The 25,911-nt window shown below is 39.1% G+C and overlaps 1 protein-coding gene across 5 annotated transcripts in view; it reads right to left on the bottom strand.

Annotated features, from left to right (window-relative positions):
- Positions 1-25,911, bottom strand: part of lpp (LIM domain containing preferred translocation partner in lipoma) — a 133,866-nt gene that overhangs the window by 88,398 nt on the left and 19,557 nt on the right. For 4 of the 5 annotated variants that reach the window (XM_061780189.1, XM_061780185.1, XM_061780187.1 and 1 more), the window contains exon 2: positions 22,872-22,918. The gene's annotated coding sequence lies outside the window, so the exon portion shown is untranslated. Of the gene's footprint in view, positions 1-1,989; positions 2,051-22,871; positions 22,919-25,911 lie in introns of all 5 variants that reach the window. The other variant, XM_061780188.1, reaches the window with a different exon arrangement.

Genomic DNA, 25,911 nt, shown 5'->3' with positions numbered 1-25,911 from the left:
TCGTCATGTCCCTGGGCAAGACACTTCACCCACATTGGCCATGAATGAATGCAGTTGAATGGTTGGAGGTGTCGGAGGGGCTGTCGGTGCAGAATGGCAGCCGTCAGACTCCCCCGGGGCAGCTGTGGCTGCACAATTGGCTTCCCGCCACTAGGTTGTGACTATGGTGTGAATGAACAATTTGTGCAATTGTAAAGTGTCTTTGAGTCCCTTGAAAAGCGCTATATAAGCGGAATACATTATTAGTATTATTAACGTGTTGCCACTAGTGACACTGACTTGATATAACAAGAACAGCAAACCATCTCTGTAGTCTCCCATGACGAACGCGACTGATCATGTTTCCTAAACGAGTCACTCGCAACACTGAAATGATAGAACTAGGACAGCATACAGTTGAGAATGTTTTCATTCTACGCGACTCATTATTACACCTGATTAACACGACTAACTGTGTCAATGTGACAAACTGGAAAACATCATCAATTGGGGGAGCCTTTGAAGTTTTAGGTGCCTTTTACATCATCATGTCTAATTATTACTCCCGACCATATCGATGTGACAATCTAACATGGCTTTTTCTTTTTTTTAACCAGCACGACATCGTTAACCATCGATCAATGAATTCATTTCTACCGCAGATGAGTCCAGTCAATTGACTGACTTCTTAGCAATCAATTAACATCTTCCTGATGGGAATTAACGAACAAACAGGCCACACTTTCAATCCGGTTAGCCTCGCTGCCGCGTTTTAACCGGGGACTTTGCTCTTTTTTCTCCCACTTGTCGTTGAGGAACTCGCTGCAGGTGTTTCGTCGCCACATTAATCTTTCATGACCGCCACGGAAGCCATCAAACAGAGACGCTCTGCTACACTGTCAGACATTTTTCTTTTGCGGATGACGTGCTTTCTAGCAAGTCTTCAAGTGGGAGAAGCGTTAAACTCCCTGCCAAACTCCTTTCGCGGGATGTTGCTAAAGTAATGCCTAGACGGGCTGCTGTCATCCCAAAGAAAATATTATTCCCCCCCCCCCCCCCCCCAAAAAAAAACAAAAAAACAAAAAAAACCTGTGTTCCTGTCCCGGGAGTGGAGTTAGCTCGCTCGGCCTGGCACCGATCAAAACATCACTTAAAACAGACACCGTCGTCGTACTGCCTCAACGGGTTGAGGGGCGCGGGGGGGGTGACCGGGATTAGCACTTACTCTGGGTGACGCAACAAGCGTGGGGGCCGCTCAGCCAGGCGAGCGGAAAAAGCTTTAAAAAATTGAACACTCCCATCCTAGCGAGCGAGCCCACGGCAACAGCGGCGGCCGCTTCAGATACGCCCGAATAGCTGAGCGGGTTAACGCGACATTACACAAACAGCAGCACACACTAGACGTTTTTCCGCATTTCTCACCACCGTACCACTTGACGACTCTTTAGAAGAAGCCGCGAGGAGCAAAGAGTTCAAGTGGTCGTCACGGATCGGGAAGATTTTGAGGAGGGCCTTCCAAAGCTGACTCGCGTGTTTTTTTGGGGTTTTTTTTTAATAAAAGCTTTTCGGGACGTCTTTCGGGTGTTAAAAGTTTAATAGAGACAAGGCAACAATGGTGTTAGACGACCGGCAAAGTCAAACACGATGTTCTGAAATATAGCTACTGAAAACATTACATTGTGACGCTGACATACCGTCCCAAGTCAAATTTGATCCGTTTGGAGATTTGACAAAACAAAAAACCCTTAAATGTCATTCTTTCACCCTAAAGTTTCCAATGATGACCCAAAATACACAAAAATGAAAAGATTTTCAAATGCCATTCTTTTTGTACAAAGTTTCTGCACACTTGAGGCTGTTATGTTGTCTCCCATAATAGATTTTCGATTTATCAATGTGTTAAGTCAAAGGAAAATGGTGGTAATCTTGAAACCGTACATGCCATAAATGCACCTATTGTACACACAGTGAAAGTGCAAGCATACAAATGATAACAGAAGACATACATACAGTAAGTTCAGTGGCCACTTCTCTCTGAGCTCTCTGTATCCACCAACCTCAACATTGATGCCTGTGTGGATGATATTTGTATGGATAAGCACAGAACGAGTTTTATAGTCTGTACGTGGCATCTTATTGAAGTTAATGTGTACATTTCTAGCAGGTCACTATTCCCGCATGACCTAGAAATCGAATTCTTCCCACACAAACGTGGGATTCGCATGTCGGCATATGTCAATGTGAGAAAATAAGAAATGACATCTTGACTCCTATGAAATAAGAAAAATACTTATCCCTATACACCATGTAGGGTGGGGATTAAAGCGTCTGCTTAAGACTGCGCACCGTCAGAGATCTTGGTAATTCTGCCACAAGCATCAAATAATTTACAACGTATTGAAAAATAAAAAATGGAATTTTTTGAAAACACTTTTTTATGTGGAGTGAATTGTGCACGATTCTTAAAATGGAACAAATCAGGCATATACAGAAAGTATCTACAATATCTACATATTATAATTACCGTTGTTATTTTATTTTATAATTATAGTATCTATTGCACTTTATTCGAGGCAATTATATACAATTTATAACAATAAAATAAAATAGAGTGGGAATAATAATAATAATATTTTTTTCACAGTAGACAGTATAGTGTGTATTTACAGTTGAAAATATTTTCAAAATATAAATATTTGATATAAAAAGTGTCCCCCCTGAGAACATGATAAGTAATGGGCACATACTGTAGAAACAATTTTAAATTCCCCAAAAAAATTCTGATAAATTTATACAAAACACTAGGAGTGTCCTAATCCGATCTTTGAGATCGCAAATCGGTCCGATGTCAACAAAAAAAAAAAAAAAAGATCAGATCGGATCTGACTGGATCTAAAATTTCAGATTCTACCGCTCTTATACAAGCAGTCCATTCCATACGCCGCTCCAGCACTTCGACCAATCAGCGCTCAGACGGCGTGATGGCAACGTGTTGCTAAGGTGCTAACATAGTAGCAAGCAGTAAGAGCAAATGTTGCTTGCTTCAAGTCGTTTATTGAGACTCCAGTTGAAATTCACTGTAAAACTAAACGCACATAAAAGAATTACACCGACTGAAGGTTCAAATACATCGGACTTCATTTCTTAAATCGCTAGCTCAAACCTAACACACAATGAATGAAATACACCATTGACCACCTAACGCAAATTAGCATCGAACTCGCGGCACTTATATCTGTCAAAAGTATTAACATTGGTACACAAGCGCTGTATAAACGCATAGAAACAGGCAACATAACAATACTTTCTGGCAAATATTCAAATTCTGTGAAAAACGGGTTATAATAACAATATTCAATCGTGACTTCTTCTTCCTTTGTTACTCCAGGTGTGTAGCGATTGTCAAGAAAACTAAACCACCAGTTGCATCAAGTTCAAAAGTGTATTGCCGCACATGATGTTGCCACCATACACTGGCAGTAAAAAAAAATGTATAACTGAATTGAACATTAGTTGTTATTTTTTTAGACTATTTATCATAGTTTTCCAACTTATTTTGTATTTAATCTATAGACGTGTAGAATATGCTTATGTTTAATCAGTGGTTATGTTGCAATTTAAATATATTAAATATATATTTTGTGATTTCCTTATATCATTTTTATTTTATCCAATTGTAGTACATTATTTTTAAAGTTACGTTATGTAACCCATTTGTTTAATGATAAATGGCTCCGTTTTTCCTCACACCTACTGCTGCTGATTATTTTTCTCTGTCAGAGTGATATCACTTCATCAAGCCTTTTCCAACATTCCATGCTACAAAATAAGTAAAGAATGTATGATTATTCCTGATATCAGGATCGGACCGATATCGGTATCGGCCAAAATTTAAGGCTGCAATATTGGTCGACGTGAAAAAGAGACATCCCTACAAAATACTGGAAATACAAAATTAGGAAATATAATACTGTATTGTGTGTAGTTTTCAGTTTTGTTCCAAAGCTATTCCTTGAGGATGTGATGGGTAAAGAGGACACAATAAATAATGAAAAATAAATATTCATTAATATTCATCCATCCATCTTCCAAGCCGCTTCTCCTCACGCGGGTCGCGGGCGTGCTGGAGCCTATCCCAGCTATCTTCGGGCAGGAGGCGGGTTACACCCTGAACTGGTTGCCAGCCAATCGCAGTTAATTAATATTAACTGAAATTATTTTTTAAATACTGTATGTATTTCTAAGCATTACATTTTTCTTGTTCTTATCTATTTAATTCAAAATTGCTCTCTATGCGCTCGTACTTCCATTGTGCTGCTCTAGGTCTTCCCGGTGAGGGATCAATAAAGTTTGATCTTTTTGTATGTATTGGTTTGAATGTCACTCTATATATTTGTTTTGTTGATAGCATGTTGATGTTACTTGACACTCCGGGTGTCTAATTGAATGGAGCTCTCCTCTAACTTGCCAACACTTCCTCACGGGGGAGAAGCTGTGACGAGAAGTCTGCCTGGCGACTTGTGACACGCGTCACCTGCGACACCTGCACGCAGTCACCCACGTGTGAGCCGAATTAGCGGACGGCTAACACAAAGCGGCCACGACAACGCCGGTGAGAAATGCCCCCAGCTACCGTCACCTTTTTACTGTGTCCAAAGCAACTGTGAAAAACAACAACAACAACAAAACTTGTGAGACCACTACTTTTTTCACTTGTAACCACACTCAAAAGACTTGCAAAGGGTTGAAGCTACACGCTAATGCTAATTGATTGTGTCTGTCCACCATTTTGAGTCCTCCTAAACTCCAGAGGCAGCGAAAGTACTGACACGCTGTCCTTCTGCAGAAGTGCAGATACTCGGTCAATTAGATTATGGTAAAAGTACTGATTTAACGGTTTCATCGTACAGATTCTGAAAACTACTTCAGTCCAAAAGTAAAAAGTGCCTACCATTACGGTAATATCCGCCTTTGTTCGGTTTTGTGTGAAAGGCAAAGGTGAATTGTCACTGTCCGATTTAGGGATTCAACTACTTAAAGAGGCTCTAAGCAGATGTCCGTGTTTTGTTTCTAAATACATGAAATATGTCAATTGTACATTGACGAACATTGTCCTTAAACTGTTCGACTATTTTCTCACGCACTTGTTCGCAAAGAGGTGAACCTCGCCCCATCTTTGCTTGTGAATGACTGAGCAATTCAGGTAAGCTCCTTTTCCACCCAATCATGGTTCCCAATGAGCCCGTTCACCTGTGGGATGTTCCAAACAGGTGTTTGATGAGCATTCCTCAACGTTCTCAGTCTTTTTTGCCACCTGTCCCAGCTTTTTTGGAACGTGTTGCAGCCATAAAATTCTAAGTTAACTAAGTTGATTATTTGCTAAAACAATCAAGTTGATCAGTTTGAACATTTAATATCTTGTCTTTGTAGTGTATTCAATTAAATATAGGTTGAACGTGATTTGCAATTCTGTTTTTATTTATGTTTAACACAACGTCCCAACTTCATTGGAATTGGGGTTGTATTTTATACCGTGGGATCCGATTGGTATTTGATAAAAGAGGCTGTTTTTACTGGTGTAAAAGGGACGTAATTCCAGCAGTTTTGCGTTTTTATTTTACATGGTGAGCGCCCAACAGGGAGCGAGAACAAGGAGTGCGATAAGGTTTATCCCGCTAAAGCCTGATGCATAATGAGGCTAATTACACAAAGGGATAACGAGAAGGTTGAGCACACCATAAACACAAATACGGTGTTTGTCCCCCGTTAGCTATTGTGACTGATAAGCATTCCGAATCAGATTCCAAACTGGGAATACTACAAAGACATAAAACACACACGCACATGCACACATTTTTCGAGACAGATTTTTCAATAGTTTTTTTGTACCACTATGTGTTGACAGCCCGATTTAATTATATACAGTACATATACTTAATGTGATTTAATGTCATATTTATTGAATGTTATTACATATATTGTAAGATTTATGAATTTACTACTTTACTACAGGCGGATCTATATCATCTTATCGTAACTTTATTACTATTATGATAATATGTATTCTATTATTGTGTATTTTTGTCTCCACATTTAAAAAAAAAAAAAATTCCGTTTTTTTTTTTTTAAACCTAAAAAAAAAAAAATAAGATAAAACTGGAAAGGAACAAAAATGTTTGTAAAAGATAGCATGTTTTATTTTCAGTAAAAGTAGTAATATTTCTTAATTTCTACATAATCGGTCTCTGTCCAAAAAAAATAAAATCATTCATTTCATTTTTTTTTTATTCTTTTTTTTTTTTTTTTTATCCGAAACGCAAATGTTTGTTGAATAAAAATGTGAAAGTCACAACAAGGCAGAGGCTGATAAATGTCAGGAGTGTTTTATATAACAAACAACAAATATATATTGTTTTATTGATGTATATATACACGATATTTTAGTTTTCACTTTTTTCCTGAAACTTGGAGAAACATTTTTTTTGTCGGTTTTTTTCAGCTAAAATTCATTCGGAAATTTGTTGAGAAAATGGGTTGATAATCATTGGACAGCAACAATTTCATATTTTCAGCAGTCAAAAAAACTTGTTTTTGTTTTGTTTTTTTGTCTGACAAAAAATGAGAAAGCCATAAATTTGCAAGGGGCTTGTTATTTATGTATATAATTATGCTCATTTATTTTGTATTAGAAATACATTATTTGATATTTATATTATTCATCCGTTATCCATCTATTTCCGAAGTGTAATTCCCCATTTTCTTATTCTTCTATTAATTAAATTCGTTTCTACAGCAAGAAATGATCCACACCACACAATTGTTGTTTCCTCATTCTAATGCAATTAAATTCAATTGTTAATTTCTAATTAATTTCATTTTTAAAAAAGTATAGTGAAAAGTAAGATGACGAAAATAAGCAAAATGTAAATCTACCGTGACTATTTAGCAAGGGATAATACACCAACAACTTCAACAAGTGAAGAAGCTTTCCACAACAATTATTGTATGCATCACTAATTTTGTCAAATGTAGCTTTCTTAAAACATGACCATAGGTAAGAATACAGTTTTGTACAAAAAACGTTAAATAACAAACCGAACAGCTCCTAATATAATTATTACAATTTATGTTCCTATTTTCAATGAATTAAAGTACTTTCCACAGCAACAAATGATCATTGCTGTTAAAACAGTCACTTGTTGACAAAATGTTTACAATTTTGTTGATGCAAATTCAAATTGGCCTTTGCTCCCTAATGACGGCGCGAAGCAAACTTGTTCCTGTAAATACGGCGAACGCGACTTTAACGCTGACTGACAGCCGGCGTCGGCGGGGGAGGAATCAAAAAGAAAAACGGGACGGGCTTGCTCGGCTCGCTCCTTGATAAGTGCGCCGCGTCTCGGGAGTCGATCTCGCTCACGTCTCGGGAGGTCGCTGAGTGACAGCTGTAAATATATCACGATGCAAACCCGCGAGCCTCCGCCGAGGATTGCGCTCTTCTTTTAAAGGCAGGAACGCCACGCCGACAATAAACAAACCCAGGCGCCTGCAAATCAATATAAGTCGCCTGATTAGCATGCCAAACATTCAGGTGCGCAAAGCATCAAAGGCTGGAAAGGAAGGCCACACCTCTCATGACACAAATTCATAACCTGCAACTTGTTCTATTTGGCTTTACACCAAGACTTTTTTAGAAAGTTCTACGCGGGGTTACATTGAACCTTGAGCACCATCTGTTCTGGTTATTAGAGTTTGGTGTTTTATGGAGAGTTATCAAACGAGAAAAACAAAACCAAACCAAAAAAATCGGAATTTAGCTTTTCCCGTCCGTCTAGTATAGATGGTTTAAATCTGGTGGCAATCGGACAGACTCTCTAGGACCGGTTTGTTTTTTTAAAGAAATGGTCAAAGTCATCTGAAAATGGCCACTTCAATAGAAAATAGTCGACTTCCTGTGTCTTTTCGGGCATAAATTCTTGAAACTTTTTCGTGGCTCTACTCATGATTGACATCCCGACCAAATGTCATGCTGCCAAGTTAAACCAGTTCCACGGGCTGAATTCTCAAAGCGGTGGCGTTGTTACAGATTGCTATTTCATGATGAGTCAGCAAACTTCAGGACCCGTGGATATGGCCAAAATGACGTTTAAAAAAAGACTTCAAAGCAAAATGGCAGACTTCATGTGTCTTTTCTGACATGGTTTCTTGGGACTTTTTTGTGGGTCTACTCATGATAGACATCCCTACCTAATTGCATGTTGCAAAGTTAACCTGGCAACGGTGAGTCAGCAAACCTGAACAGAACAGAATAGAACACAGCAGAACTTTAGCGTCACTGTCACAGGAACAATGAAAATCAGGCATCTCACAATTTGCAAACAGAATAGACTAGAATACATTCGAATATAACTTTATTTTCACACGAACAAAGAAAATCAGTTCGGTATCTCAAAATTTGCAGCGCTGAAGGTTAGAAAAAAAATGTCAAAAGTCTAAGCGCAAAATGTTGACCTTTATTTCACCAGGTTTGTCTCATTGAGACGAAAACCTTCTTTTTCAAGAGACAGCTAGCCAAGACGGGCAGCAGCAAAAAAAGACAAACAAGTTCCAGACATACAAGGAAAGGAACAGTACAAATTAAGCAAACATTTTGGATTTGAACATGCAGCTCAACAACAATCTATGAGTAATACCTACGAATCCATTGTTCAAGCAGTTGAGCTAAAACATGGACATTCCATAGAAACTGCTTCCAATTATTTCATCATGGATTTCAAAACATTTAAAGCACACCAGTTCCTTGATTTTTTACGTCATTCTGCAACAAATTCCAAGCTGGTTGGTGCAGAGTACCCAAAAGCCCTCTCCCAATTTCTATCCTAGCTTTTGGAACAGAGGGTGTAAAGAGGTCCTGAGAACACAACAACTACTGTCCGGTATTTTTTCTGCCTGACAAAAACCCTCAGATAGGTGGGAAGCAGACCAAGAATTGGCTTGTAAATAAAAAGGTGTACCAGTGAGCCCACAGATCCCCAACGCAGGCCATCCAACCCGAGAGGACAACTCACAACGGTGAGACCGAGCGTGACAATTTGTAATGAGCCTCAAAGATGAATGAATAGTCGACAGCATCAACCAGATGGAGACACTGTGCAGAGGCATACAGTACATGTACAACAAATCACAGTCATCTAAAACGGGTACAAATGTTGCCGCTTTTTTACATTGGAACAAAAACAACTTGCTTCGAAAATAAAAAGCCACTTTTAGCCTCAGTCTTTTCACAAGACAAGATACAAGATTCTATCAGTATGCCCAAGTATTTACAACCTTCATCTCCTATCAATGGAGCGTAGAACGCACAGGAACATTTTGTCTGGTCTTTTTATTTACAGAACAAACAATTCACATTTGGGAGAGTGACCATATTATCATATAGTAGTTATGCAATTATTGACATACGGTATTGCAGTTTTTTTCAGGTATGCCTTTGAAACTTTTTTCTGCAGCTACTCACGACAAACATGTTGAAGACATGTAATGTTGCTCGGTTAAACCAACTCCAGGGCTGAATTTTTGTTTGTTAGCATCCAGGTAGGTCGAAAAAAAAAAGTCAGACGGCAGTGCTAATAACAAGCTCCAGGACAACACAATGCCTGTCAAATGAGAGCAATTAACGCTGGTTTGATGTGATGTTTAATCAATTCAAGGCAATGTTGCTTCCTTCCAGATAGGCTGTAAGTTTTTTTGACTTTGCCAGAATCCTCTTCTGAAGCCAAAATGCTGATTTGCTTATTTGCCCTCTTCTAACCCCCCCTAACCCAGCCCACCCCGCCCCGCCTTAACACACATACCCACCGGCAATGTTTGACTAATGTCCCATCATTGTCACCGCTGTCATCTCCGGATTAACACAACAATTTTCAGACCTCTTGCGGCAAAAAATTGAAAAATTAAAAAAAAAAAAAACAGCCGACTGACATTTGGGAACGCAGAGACCAACCAATGAGGCCTTCAAGCAATACAAGTTGAACACACAAATGTGGATCAAAGCACAGTGTACTGCTTTAGGAAAGCAAATGCAGTAGGGATAAAACGACCAATGAAGCAGGATGACATTTCAGATTGTTACTATTACCGTTTAAAGTCTTACCATATTTTGCGTTTAAGAGTAGTATTGTAGTTGTCTTTCGGCTTCTCTGCAATAGCGAACAAAACCAGAGAGAATAAGGTGGGAGTCATTGAAGACAAATGGAGAAAAAGGACCAAAAAACAAAACGGAAAGAAAACAGAATAGAAGAAAACCAGAGGAAAAAGAAGACACAAACCATAGAAGATAAGCAATTGAGGGGAAAACATGCAAACCAAAGAAGACGAGCAAAACGATGCAAACCATAGAACACAATGAAGAAAAGCGCAAACCAAAAGGAAAAAGAAGACCTGAACCATTGAGAAAGACAAAAAGAGAGAGAGGACGTGAACTATAGAAGACTAAAAAAAAAGCAGGACAACTCGAATTATAGAAGAAAGGAAAGAGGGAAAAAAGGTGTGACCCATAGAAGACAACAAACACGGAAGAAAATGAAAACTGTGGAAGACAAACCTAAAAACTGTGCACATTATTTTCTTCATTTGAGAATTGTTCACCGTCTCCTTCCTTTATTTCGTAAAAAAGAAAACCTAATAAAGCGCCACCTCCTTCCAAAAAAATATTGAAAAACACGAATCGGTTAGCTCGCAAGCTAGCCGATGGCTAGCACCTCTCGTCGCGGCGTGGAAAGCCCTGCGACGACGCAGTGGAATATATTCCAGCTCCCAGAGGCTTTAAGCAGATATATTTAGCGCTTCAGACAAGTGAGGATGTGCGAGCAGAAGAAAGTTGCGAGACAAAGTAGCATCCATTTGTCAGCAGTGTGTTGTTTCATGCATTCAGCGGACATGCCCACAGCGTTAGAAGGCGGAGACCACGGCTTTTTTTTATTTTTTTTTTACTGTGTACATTTTGTTTATTCAATAATCTTTCAATCACCGGAAAATTTACAGCAAGAAGTTTGCCTTTTATATTTATATTGAATAGCTTACTGACTTAATGTCATTAAATCTGTTCCTGTTTACCTAACTGTACCAAATCAAACTGTGATTTCTGGCGTACCGTTACACACCTGACATTTGTAAATGTTGCACAAAAATCTCCTTCATTGCTTGTTATCTCCAGAGGAGGAGCTTTACTGTTGATTTATTGCCAAACAGTTCAAGCCAATGTCGTCGAAAACAAGATTTTCCTTACAACTACACCCGCTGACCAGATGCTACATACAACATCAACTTTCATGCAGCTCAACAACAAGAACATTTGCTGAAAGGGTGCTCGGCTCAATGCAAAGCTAAGGACGTAAACATGGGGAAAGTGGAAACATACAGTATAATCCCCATAGTGAGTACACTATACAAGACTGACGGATTAGTGTGGATTTCTGGATTTCTTCCTAGCCATATGCTGTTTAAAAGCCACTACAGTTTGCTTAACTACACTAACTATTATCACTGGCAATTAGAGTCTCCAATGTTTTGCGATAGCAATGGCTTAGGTATTGTTTCCGGTGCCGATGCAATCTATTCAAACTTGTATAGAGTTTTGGCTCGGGCATGTAATCCCTTTCTCCCTGGCAAGGCCGCATAGCCGCCGTTAGTCAATAACACTTTGTCTAGAGATGACTAAGAGCCTCTTTATTTTCCACCTAGCAACAGTGTCCATGTTATCTCAATGGCACATGATGAAAGGCTGAGGTTGATTTATCCATTGGTCTTGACTTATTACGACTTTAAAATGGCGCATACGTGAATTTGTTCTTGGGAAACAGGCAGGAGAGTTGGCAGCCACATGGACGATTTCTCCAGCCCTTCTCGGAGACTGAAGAAGAATACAGCCAACACACAATAATGAGCCTAGACCCCGCAAAAAAAACTTCCATCATGTCACAGCTCGCCAGGGTTTCCTCATACTGCCTTTTGCACATTAGAAGATGATGCGGAGCATAGAACACAAACAACAGAGAAAGACACAAACCGTACATAAACTGCGAATCGAAAAACAGAAACAAAGAAAATGCAAACCATAGAAGATGACAAACTATGACAAAAAGACACAGACCATAGAAGACAAACGGAGAAAGATGATGACGCGAACTGTGGAAGACAAGTGGAGAAAGAAGACAAACTGTAGACAACATATGGTTCTCCGTCGAAAATACAAAGCATAGAAGACGACAAACAAACTAAGAGGAAGCGAACCATAGAATATCAACGGAGACAGGAAACTACTCAAATAAAGGACAAACCAAGATGACATCAGAAACCACAGAAGACAAATGGAGACAGAAGAAAATGCAGAGCATAGAAGACAAACGGAGAAAGACCACCATGCAAACAGTGGAAGACAAATGAAGAAGACATCAACCAGAGGACAAATGAATCAAACGCAAAACGCAAACGAAAATAAACTGGGAAAGAAGACGCGAACATTAGCAGAAAACAAACGTATTTAGAAAAAGTAAACGTGGACCGTAGAAGACAATCAAGGGAAGAAGATGAAATGAACCGCAGAAGTCAAACAAACTGAGAAAGAAGACGAAAACCGTAGAAAAAAAAGATATCGCTGCGGCGCGTAAAAGAAACCGACCGGATGAAAGGAGACAGAAACCAGGAAAGGCAAATGGAGAGAGAAGACGCAAACCAGAGAAAACTGACACGCGAACAGTGACAAACAAAACAGAGAAAGACTCAAACTGTAGAAGACAACTAGGGAAAGAAGAACTGGACAAGACAAATGTAGAAAGAAGAAAATGCAAACGATGAATTGACGACGAACCGTAGAAGACAAACAAATGGAGACAGAATAGCTGCCACACATCAACAGCACTTTGTTTCCAGATGACTTGAAGAGCCTCTTTATCTGCACTATTGCGTAGCAATAGTGTCCGCGTTATCGCAATGTCGCTTGATGAAAACGGCCAACTTTGATTTATCCGCTTGTCTCTACTTATTACTGCATACTTGAACTTGTTCTTGGGAAAGTTGGCAGCCGCGTGGCCGATTTCTCCAACCCTTCTCGGAGACAGAAGAGGAATACGGCCAACACATAAAAATGAGCAGCTCTAGGCCCCCTGAAAAAAAACCTCCATCATGTCACAGTGCGCCAAGGTTTCCTCATACTGCCTTTTGCACACAATAGCATGCAGCTAAGCTCAGCACGAGTTTTTTTTTTTTTTTTTTTACTTTAACTTCACAAGCATCTGATTTTGGAGGGCAAACGAAGGGGTAAAAAAAAAATCTTTTTATTAGATTTGTTTCATCAGTGTACTGTATTGTAGCAGAGATTACATTGCATCACTATTAAACCCACCTGAATACTTGGGCTAACCTTTGCATGAACCACCAGCTGTCTGTGGATTCTTACTAGGCTGTTTTGTTTTGTGCCATGACGGCTGTTGAAATGTGGACTTTTTTTTTTTTTTTTTTTTTTTTTAATCCGCAGAAGGTGAGCACTCGCTGAGATGTCGATCGCTGCAGGCCCGACACAAGGTTTAGTCTGGATTAATCTGCCCCTCAAACAATATGACGTCAGTTGGCGTTGCTAAACAAAAAATGCTACAAAACAACCCCGTCTGCAGCTGTGCTTTAACAGAAAAGGCTGACATACAATATGTGTTCACCTACTATAAAATATGGCGAAGCAACGTGGTACAATGTCCGAGGTTATTCTACTCCATTCTGTTCCAAGTGATAGTAAACAATTGTGTTTGCCTTCAAAAGAGAGTGCGACGGACGAAAACAGCCTCACAAGGTTTTACAACTAAAACAAGCTCTGTGCAAAAATACGCAACAGACAGTTGTATACTTGTCATCATGAGGCCACAAGTTTTGTGTGACAAACGCAAAGTAAAAACACAAATTCTGTGTTAAACTGCGCAATAAACAACAATATGTTTGTCATCCCGAGGTGGCTTTGTCTTTTGTCTCAGTGGCACAGCAGCTGCCCCATTCATCAGATGCCCTTGTATACTGCTTTTTGTGCAGCAATTTTGCAGTATGTCTGTGTGAAAGTGCACACAGTTGCGGTAATATCCGGCGGGTTTGGTGGGTTTTATGTCAAATGCAAAGGCGACTTCTTGTTCTGATGCAGCGATAGTGTGGCATCTCTGTGTGAAAGAGGTTTTGGAGCCAAAAAATACAACAAAGTGCTATAAAAATCTTGTTTGCCTGAAAGCATCTGGAGGTTGGGGTCATTGTTTTTGGCCTTCAGTTGGGAGCGTCCAGCTGTTTGGCTCGTCACTGCTCACTCCACAGCATTGTCACTCACTCCCCCCCCCCCCCCCCCCCCAAAAGGAGATTAATTGAAAAGTTAAACGAGTTGTTTTTGGGCAGCTTTGGACTTTAATTGACTCACAGCTCAGGCTGTTTATCCAAGCGGTATCTATATCAGCCTCTTAATCACCACAGCCTATCTTAATCGCATCTGTCCATCCTTAAGTGCATCTTATTTACCCCTTTTTACGCGCCTCCTCACTTTCCTCGGCAAGGAGGAGGAAGAGGATGATAGCGTTTCGGCTCGGGCTTTATCCCGCGCGCCGCTCCCAGCTCAAAACAGCCACTGATCCTCTGCGCAAAAACATGCCATTGCGCTTGAAGTTCACATCCAATGTATCAAAGCGACAAGGAAATGATGCAAAGCAAAACAAACCGTGTAGCTACCCTAGCGTACAAGTCACAGATCATCAACAGTTCTCTAGTTGAGATTGCAAAACAACACAAAAATAAGAAGGCTTTATACAAACAAGGGAACTGCTGCTAGCCTCATGTTAGTAACAATGTAAGCATTTTGAGCTAATAATAGCATAACGTTATTTTACCACTAATACAAGTACATACATACAAGTACTAGCTTATCTTAGAGTGGGGGCGGGGGGGGAAATAATATGATAATGACCTCAACATTTTTCAGGAGGGATTCAAACGACTTTGCGGATGAAAGCATAGCTTTATGTATAGTATGTTAAGTATAAGAACATGAGTACCTTCGTCTGCATCAGCAGTTATATGGCGCAATTGCGATGCCACGAAAACACATCTTCCCTTGGGATAGAGCGCTGGCGTGGCCACTTTAGAGCGCCTTGCTGTTGGCCGTGAGTGTGTGCATGTAACGAAGACATAAGTTATAAGTTCGATTTGACAGCTAGCATGCGGATCGGGATTTCGGACTGGCCTTGCCGCTTCTGAGCGCCTCATTGTCTGCCGCAAGTATGTGCATGTCATGCAGATAAGGCGAAGGAGCGAAGTAAAAACTATTTTTTAAAGTCTGATGTGAAAATCAGCATCTGGAAAGGGGCTTTACACTAGCATGGCTGCTTTAGAGCGAGTGCCTCGTTGTTGTGGCACGGAAAAGCCCTGCGACAGCACAGTGGGATATAGTCTAGCCACCGGAGGCTTTAAGTGGAAATATTTTGCGCAAACATGTACTTACTTGTAGGTATAAGAAAGATGCTAGACGAAGTAGCATCCATTTTTTCACGTCGTGGTATTGGTATTTGATTGACAGTTGCGCGGGGCGTGTTTTCAGTGCATTCAGCACACACGCCCACAGTGTTTGAGAGCTGTGAAAATGGCTTGATTTTATATACTTGCCCTTTTTTTCAAATTGTTCAAATTTGGCAGTGTTTTGAACAAAATTCTTCTTTGTGGCGTATCAAATTTAGAAGAGATTATTGTCACTGAACAGGGACATTAAAAGAGTAAAATATATCCACAACAATTAAAAAAAATAAAATAAAATAAAATTTAAAAAAAGATTTGTTCTGTTCTGCGCAGTGATTGGCCAATTTGCATTTCCTAGTGATGGCTTTGTGACGGATCAGAAATCAATAAGATTTCATAACACAGAAAACAAATCAGGTCAGGAAAACGAGAACAGAGCATCCAGCATCGTGACGTGCTTTAGCGCGGCCTTTTTCAATTCCAGTGATCACGCCAGGCTTTATCCTTTTGAACAGGAATGAGTTCAAAACCAAATTCACTTTTTTTATCTCCACATTATATGCTGAATAATCCAAATAGATCTAAAGAGTAAACATAAAATCAACATGATGATTACCCCTGTGACAGTGCGGTACGACACCGCCAGCCTCACTCATCCCAAATGTGCCAAATATGATGCTAATGAGGCGCCAAATCCCACACGGTGCCGGCAACAGAGCAATCAGGACGCTTTGTTAAACAGACGCTGGTGAATGTGAAAACACCAGAGGCGACGTGTAACGAGCAAATAGCAGCACGTTCATTAGCGACAGTCGCTCTGGACCACCTCGTGCCGTCTCGTCTCGTCGTGGACTTTTTCACGACTGTGACATGCTGAAATGATGATGTCACAGTTGACTGTACAGTGGAATTTTCTAAATGGAGTCTGAAATGCCTGATTTGTTCGGAATTCCAAACATTTGCTCCCATACGCCTTTTCACCATGATGTCACACGTACAAAAAGACCCCAAAAAGACAACTAGTGAACAAACACTTCGATGTCATTTGACCAAGGCAAACCGATTGAGAAAACCATCTCCATGGCTTTTGAATGATCACTTCAGCTTTCTTCTCTACTACCTTAGTGTTAATGTGTGAAATGTCAGTTGAAAAGAAGATGTTCCATGAGGTAAGAATCTTGAATGTGAGATCCAACACCAGCCATAATTTACATGTCAACAGGTAAGTTGATTCAAAAATAGATGTGGTGGAAATTCAGACATGGTTAACATGACCATGGCCAGTTAATTGACTTTTCTATTCCTCAGATTAATGGTAGAGAGATACTCTTTTGATGCCTCAAGGGATGATAGCATGCTGTAGAGATGACTATAGCTAGCAAGCTAGCCATTATGTTTTGCTGAATTGCCCAAAGGCAAAAGCTTATCTTCACTTCGTGACGTAACGTGAGAGCAGAAACGAGCTGATGTTAGCCATGCTAGCTAACCATGTTATCTGACTCGGCAGCAAGTCGAGAGTATGTACTTCCACAATTGGAGACACGCTAACAGTCGTAGCTGGTTGCAAATGTTCATTATTCCTTTTGTTTTGGGTTGCGGGTTCAAATCTGGGTTCCTGTACTTGCATGAGTGTTTTCAAGGTGCTCTGGTTTCCTCCCACATTTTAAAAATATGTATGTTAGCTTCACTGAAGACCCTAAATTGTCAAGTGAATGTGAGTCTGAATGTCTGTACTTGTATTTGCCGTGCGATTGACTGGTGACCAGTCCAGGCCTCTCTCCCAAAATCAGCAAAGAGAGGCTCCTGCTTACCCGCAAACCCTAACGAGGATAAACCCTATAGAAAATGGATGGATAGAATCTAAATTGACTGTCGCAACAGGCAGTGTTTGAAGTGACATTTTAACATTTTTAAGTGACAATTACGTGCACACAGTTCAAGTCTCTTGAAAGACTTTATGTCAAAGTCTAAGGGTATTCGTGCAGGTTTGACGAGATTTGTAGAGGTTTTGCATGACATTGTGCCTGATTGTGGTTCAGGTAAACGTGTGGAGTTAATCCTTAGAGACGCTCACTGAGCTCAAATGTATTGATATATGTGGGATTTGCAGAGTTTATGCCAGATTTGCAGACATTTCGCAAGATTCACAGAGGTTTCATGATATTTGCAGAGGTCTCGCGGGATTTGCTAACGTTTTGGAAATTTGGATTTGAAAGATTTGCGTAAGATTTATCCAAATGTCACTGGATTTGTAGAAGTAGTCTTGCGGGATTTACAGACATGTTGCAGGGTTTGCAAAGATTTGACAAGGTATTTACGGATGTTTAGGGAAATTTGCACAAGTCTAGTAGTACTGGCAGAGGTCCCACCAGATTTAGAGACGTTTTGAGAGAATTGCAGGATTTTAAAGACATCTCGCTGGATTTGCAGACATTGTGCGAGATTGACCAAAATTACACTGGATTTGGAGAGGTCTTTTATTAGATTTACAGATGTTTCAGAAATTTCTGCAGACGTCTCGCAGTATTTGCAGGTCTCGTGGGATTTAGATGGTTCGCAAGATTTTCAGAGGTCTTTCAGGATTTGAAGACGTCTTGTGGGATTTTTAGACGCTTCGTAAGGATTGCAGGGGTTTTGTGAGATTTGTAGATATTGTGCAGGTAGAGCTTTCTAGCAGCCTTGCAGGGTTTGCAGACGTTCTACAATATTTTCAGAGGACTAACAGGATTTACAGAGGCCTCACGGGATTCACAGAACTTTCATGATATTTGCTGAGGTCCAGAGAGATTTTTGGGAGATTTGCAGCGCTCTTGCAAGAAACGCAGAATCTTTGCGATATTTACAGAGGTCTCGTAGAATTTGCAGCTTTTATACAAGATTTGCAGACATTTCGAGATGTCTCGCTGGATTTGCAGAGGACTCATGAGATTTAGAAAATATGCGGTGGTTTTGTGTGACACGTAACAGAGGTGCGCAAAAACGTTTGAAGCATCTTTTGAGAAATTGTATTAAAATTTCATCTTCTAGGCAACTTCAGGTATATTTGAATTTCACATTTCTTTACATGTCGTCAAAAACATTTTTGGGGTGAGATTTCAGAGCCGTAACTCTGAACATAAGCGTAAATTCACACGTAGGAGAAAATGAAAAAGAGAATGCGAGGACGAGCGTGAATGAAAGCGGGATTTAAGAGTACATCTATGAAAAGACGTCTACCCAGCAAAGCCGGCAGCAATCACACAATTCCAAAAGCACTACATTCACAACGCAAGTCAACAAACAAGCCCGTCCATCAATCTCAAACGTTTAAATGAGTTCTTGAAATTCACATTGGCAGCCGGCCTGGCGACTCATCCCGGGGTTTGGAAGACTGCTTGAAGAAATCTGGCCCCCGATTCAGCGTCAAGAATGCAAGGAGGCGAAACCAACAAACATCCATCGCTGGCATGTTTTTTTTCTTTTTTTCCCCTCCAATGGAGGAACCGCAGGAATGTGGAGACGCTCCTCAGGATATTTTTAACACATTAAAGCTCAGAATGGAGCTCGTTATTACCGTGGATGTCATATGTAACTCGCAGCCACTTGCGTAACCCTTTTTCTAACGAGTTTTTTTTCGTTTTTACTTGACTGGGTCAGCGAGTGCGAAGTGAATGCAATGACAGTCGACTATGTTTAGCCCTAACGACATAATTGCACACATTTTCTCTTCGGCTTTTTTACAAAAAGAGGTGCAGCGGTATTTTCAAGTAGGAACATTGTTGGTTATCAAAGCGTGTGAAATAAAGGGAGGGGGAGAAAAAATGTGTTTATATTGTAATAAGGGCATTCACAGCCATATTGTGGCACATTTATACATTTCATCTTTCATAGTAGTGGATTTGTAGTTTTTTTTTTGGTTATAATATTTGTTGTCAGTTGTTAAAATCAAAGGCTGTGATTAGTTTCTGTGGTTTTTACAATTTCATATTAGTAGCACTGGACTTATTTCTACACTTGCAACAGGTTCAAATGTTAATTTAATCCTGGAATGGATTATTTTCATCGTTTTGTATAGGAAAAATCCTTTGTATACAATGAAACAAAGAGCCCATTTTGAAATGCTCTTGATTTTACATAATGCTAGATTGTTTTTCTTTTTCATTTTATTTACTGAATTTTTTCATTTTATTTTCAGAATTTGCCTTACTAATTTTAAGATTTAAAACATACAATGCTAACCCTGAAAATGCAATTTTTGTTGTTGTTGTGTTAGTGTAAATTTAACACCAAATTTAAATGGACTGACGATTTTTCTATTCTTTTTTTTGTGATGTATCATACTTATTGTAACATTTTAAAAATGACCTTGCAAAAGATGGTTTAGATTTTTTAGGGGATTTTTAAAAATATTTTCCATACTAATTTTAAATGACCATTCAAGCTATTATTTAGATTGGTGGTTTTGGAACATACCATTTTTATGGTGCTGTAAGATACCATTTCCATTTCCATCAAACCCAATTTATCTCCATAACAATTTAAAACAGTCCATAAATTATTACCATTCCCATGATTTTGTATAGGAAAACAAGTTTTTATAAAGTGGAAACAAAGAACTTCTACCTTCATATTTTGTTTAATTTATCATAATAATTTGGATGTTTTAAAACATAAAAATAAAAAAATCAACCCTGCTACAATTACAATTTTCATTATTTCCTATAGGAAAAAAATAATTTCTGAAACACTGAAATGTTGACAGGTTATTTTTTTAAACATTTTTCTGAAAACATGTTAGACTCATTTCATTTTTCTTTCATGACCCTGGAGCAGATTACTGTATTTCATTTTCTCTATGACCATGCAACTGGTTAATTCTATTTGGATGATTTCCTGTGGGAGTTTTTTCCCTGTATGCAGTGCAAAAAAATGATCATCACAGCATATCAAAGGTTGAAAAGTTAGTGAAGGCCCCAAAAAAAGAGAAAGAGAAGAGATGCTGTGAATAATAGATGACAATGAAAAAATCATGCCCCTTAAATGTCACCAAACCCTCCAAAATATAACATAAAATATACATCACGTTGTACTACACCCACGACATGTATAAACAAATGTTATAAAGGAGAAACGGCATCATTTCAGTTGTGTCCTTTTTTCATATTGTGTTGTACTACAATACATTAACGCAAAGCGCACTGGTATGTTATTATTAGAAGGATAAGGAATCACTCTGGAAGCACCTGTTCAACGAGTAGCTGGCCATCTGTTCTTCAAAAAATATATATTCTACATTTTCATATTCAATGACAGAGTAATGCTTGTATGCACATAAAAAAACCTAGTGTGTTTAATTTCCATGGAGATTTCAAGGACAATTTGTTGTCTTTTAAAGCTCCTTTCTGCAACTAGCACCCTCAAATATGGTCATGGTGACAGTATTAATTGTATTATAATATAATTTTGAATGTTTATTTATTTATTTTACTTTAAGAAAATAAAGGAGAACTCACCATCTCAACTTGTATATTGGAGTGCTTTGGCAAAATGCTTTTTGGCCGTTTTCAGGCCCTATAGTGGCCTTTAGAAAAATCGGTTACAATTATTTTTTGGGGGGGGGGCACTGGAACGGATTAATGGTGTTTACATTCATTCATTTAGACTAAAAGCAATCCATTAAACAGAAATCAAACAGGTTGCAGCTATTAGCGCATATTAAGGCAGCATTAGGTACATGAATGAATCCTACATCGATTTAATTGTTATCTTTGAACGTTAGTATTGTGTTGTGTTGTGTTGTCGCGTCTTGATAAGACTAATGGTGGCGCTCCAATTTATTGGAGAAAGAACATCCTTAGCGCCTGCGTCTTCATTTCAAAGAAAATATATCATGACGATAAATCATTCAGTCCCAGGAAAGTTTTTGACAAGGCTGTTCACGAAGCAAACAAGGAAGCTATGTCGAAAGCAAGGCTAAAGGAAAACACACGGTGTATACTGGGTCGACGAAGCTAACAACATTAGCAGCAATGTATGATGATGATCATGCTTTATCGATGTCATTGAGATAAGCCGCTGGCCCTTGAGCTGACGTCAGCTAATTCAATTAGCTACGTTTACCCTTGAACATGATGCGGCAAAAACATGTTTGGTACAATTCCGCACATAAGATAGGGGTAAACTAATTTTGCCACCTACGTCAAGGAGATAAATGGGATTAAATAAAAACACAAGCAAACTTTTCGAGGGGTGAGAAATAAAAGGAAATGAATAAGGATAGCCGGTACGGAAAAATGGATGGATGGATAAAATAACCACTAAAAAATTATAATCTGTGGATTAGAAAGCATGGAGACCTCCCCCGACGGAGACCTCCGCCATGGGGCGGCAACAACTGATATTGATATTGTCCAAGGGCTTTACTTTGTTTTAATAAACCTTAAGAAAGTGTTTCTGCAAGTTTTTACTGTTTTTTTCCCCATTTCACTTACCATCGCGTAGCATAGCTGATTTTCTTCTCAAATAAATATATTGTCAAATAATCGCTGTGTCGTGTTATTATCGGTGCCAAAAATATCGTGACATCGTAGAGTGACTATCTCCAGTTACCACACCAACAAGGATGGAGCCAATTGTTGTGAGCTTTTTTGAGTTTGGACAAATTTCTTCCAATCTATAATCAATCATCGCATAAAGGCTGTATCATGATATTGTCGTTACAGTTGGCAAAATATATTAAATCGTGAGTTAGACGATCGTCGCTACTTTGTTCAATTAAACCGTTTCCCTGTTTCATCTGCATAGATATTGTGATACATCCAGCTGAAATCGCAAAACAATCAAGTGATTATCACGTCATCCCTCTATCATGATATGACCGCTATGGTTGTCAAGACATTGTCTCGCGAAAAATGGGATTCCTACCCCGATTCACAACACAGAATGGAGCCAATCGGCACGACTTTGTTATAATACAGTTTTTGTATTATTATTATTATTTATAAGTATTTTGGAAAGGTTTGTCCGTTACACTTCCGTAAATATTGTAGTTCCTTTTCTTCACTTGATCGCTGTAGCATATTATTATCGTTGGCAAAATATCGTAATTCCCGCCCCAAATTACAACGCTGCCAAGAGTGGAGTCGATTGTCATGACCTTGTTTTAATTAACAAGTTTTCCCTGCGATTTAGTTACGTGGATACCATGACGCGTCGTGACTCATTTTCTTACGTATCAGGATACTACAGCATATTTAAAATTTGAGCAAAGTTGGTTTTTATGACCTTTATTATTGCCCTAATAAGGTCTTTATTTTCAGATTCACCAAGAAAATGTCTAAATTGAGATTGTAATCAAAAGAAGGGGGGAAAAAAATACTCACCGAAACGTTTAACACAATGCAATGGCAGCTGTGACACAATGCGGCACCTGCAAGAAACAACACAATGCACACTCAATAACTAGCTGGGGAACAACGTAACACATAAAAAAAAGTACATGTCGTTTGTTCGTGGGCCTTGTCCAATCTCAGGTGGCGAAGGTTTGCCTTGCAGGTTCGACTCGGCACTTTTTCTTAGCCAAGTTAGTATTAAAGTGCAACGCAAACAAAGTTAAACAGCAACTTTTGACTGCAGGGGATAAATTGGAAATGATAATTGTGAGTGAAATTTCTATTTCTGGCGCAGGGAATGTCCTACATTCTCTTTGGATGCAGGTAAAAGTGGGGGCGGCATGATTTCTTATTTATTTTTTTTGTATTTTCTTTTTGTCTCCAGGGTCCCCCAAAAAGATGCGCATTGCTCTCGCTGAGGAAGCCTTTTGTTCCCATAAATTGATGGTGTCAGCGTATACTATAGGGAACAACAGTAGCGGCTGTGGGATATAACACAGATGCTCCGGATGATGGGCGTCAGTCAACGTGACAGTTGTTGTTTTTTTTTCTCTTCTTTTAAAATGGTAGAAGGAGGGAGGGAGGGTGGGTCTCCTTTTTTTTCTGAACTTCTCAGCCGAGGAAAGCAAGGAAGGAAAAGGAATTGATACACCTACACTCCCCCCTTTTTCCCTTTAGGACGCCACGCATCATCTTCTTCTTCTTCTTTGTACTCGCATCGTAATTACTGGTGGGCGCCAGTTTGGATGTGATCCAGGCCGCCTCCTTTGCTTTTTTGTTTTGTTTTTTGAAAGTCAAATTTTCTGACAAGCCAGACTTTTTCTCAACTTTTTGCTTGTTCGCGTGTTCGGGAACAAAACAGTGGTGTTTGCTTGTTTATTTTTCAAGGGGCGCCGCAAAAATAGAAACAAAAAAGAAAAACTTTTCGTGGCCAATTTCGACGTGGCAATATCATATTTTTTGGGGGGGTTTTTGTCAAGTTACTAAGGATACATTAATGACAGTGTCAGCTACTCCAGATACGAAACCACTAAAACCAATCACGTTGGTATGTATTACCAAATTACGATGTGATACGATTTATGTCAATTACGGTACAATATGTGTCACTCCAATTCTGATGCATTACGACTCAAATTACAAAGCGTTGCAGTTGACAAAGATCACAATACGATTGTCGCGATATGATACAACTGATACAATACAATAACATTCCGTCTAGTTAGGATATGATTCATTTCACTTACGACACGATTCACGCTATGATGCTATACGGTCCATACTGTACGTATACAGCTCCAATACAATAACAACGGGATATGATTCACCTCAATTAAATGTACTGCAGAACAATATAATATATAATAGGATTCACTGTAATGACAATGCTATGTACTGGATTCAATCCAATTCACAATTCACCAAATTGGTAAGATTCACTCCAATTACAATAAAATCTGATGTAATGGGTTTCAATGACGTTGCGATACAATTCACCTCAAATACATTGTGATACGATACGTTTAACTTCAATTCCGATGTGATACAATTCACTTCGTTTACGGTATAAAACGATACTCTCAAATTATAGCGCTATACGCTTCACACAGATTAGGATAAGATTCATTCCATTTATGATGTGACACGGTTAATTTCAGTTACAATCCGATACGATGACTCACTTTAATTTGATGTACGTGTTATACGATACGATAAGATACAATATGATTCAGGTATTAGTGACTCAAAATACAATACAATTCACTACAATTACAATGCAATTCGATGTAATACACTGCAATCGTGCGATACAATATTATTCACCACGACTGTGATGTGATACGACACAGTGCAGTACGATACGACTCGCTCCAATTCTAGTGCAGTACAATATGTCCCTTCACTGACATTGTATATCCAATATATATATATATATATATATATATCCACTTACATCGCAGTCCTTTGCAGATCAAAAGAAAGGTTTTGTATTCTTTCTCACGGGAAACCAGCCATTTGTGTCGTAACTGTTTTTTTGCTATTAACCAAAAATTCAAAAACTAATTTCAAGTACGGTACTAGGTTTTTCATTGCTCATCCACGTGTTATGTTCCAATTCATTTTTATTTATCAGTCAAGTATTGAAACAAGCAAGGCTATCATTTGTTCCGCTTGTGTATTGAAAGGCGATGATTGTCCAAGAGCCTTGAAGAGCAATGATCCTTCTCTCCAGCCTTTCTTCTTCTTCTATTTTTGTGAACTAGTGTAAATAAGATGTTTGTTGTTTTGTTTGGGGGGGGTTTGCTCCATCAGCCGGTGGACAAACCTGATTGGGTCCTAATGTTCTGATGGAAATGGTAGAGCAGAGCTAATGAAAAATACTGTACATAGATCCATGAACATACCCTGCCATGAGCTTTTGTATATCCTCGTTGCAGCTAAAGCTCACTTTCACTTTCAATGACAAACTGAATAGAAAAGATGAGTCCAAACATAAAACGCCTTGGCCTTTTATGTAAAACTATTAGAGGATGAAGAGAAGAACATGCACAGGAAGTTACTTCAAGTGAACAGTTTTTTTTTAACATGACTATTAACAGCCGTTGTGAGAATGCGAAGTGCAACTTGGTTTTGCACGACACCTTTTTCATTCATCAATAGAATGTTTTAATCTAGTTTTACTATATAGTATAGAGTGCATACTTTATCTTGACAGTTAAAAATGTTAACGTGTTAACCCTAGCCCTAACGCAAAACCTTACCCAACTGAACACGTAACTCTAACCTATAACACCGCAATCTAGTCCAACTTCCTGTTAAGTGTTTTTCCCTCATTTGAGCCCTAACTGGTAATTCTACCCTAACTTCTTAAGCAAATCCTAACCCTAACCTGTAACCTTAACCTAACACCGAAGATAACACAAAACAGTAAATCCCTGACTCAACCGCTGGGTCCACTGTATTCATCAAGAACTCTGACGACGACGAAGACGTGATAAGAAAAGTCTCTCTCTAGTACAGTACTGTAAAT

The sequence above is a fragment of the Phyllopteryx taeniolatus genome, chromosome 7, assembly GCF_024500385.1.
Source record: "Phyllopteryx taeniolatus isolate TA_2022b chromosome 7, UOR_Ptae_1.2, whole genome shotgun sequence".
In the NCBI taxonomy this organism is placed as follows: domain Eukaryota; kingdom Metazoa; phylum Chordata; class Actinopteri; order Syngnathiformes; family Syngnathidae; genus Phyllopteryx; species Phyllopteryx taeniolatus.
This window is presented reverse-complemented; position numbering and strand designations above follow the sequence as displayed.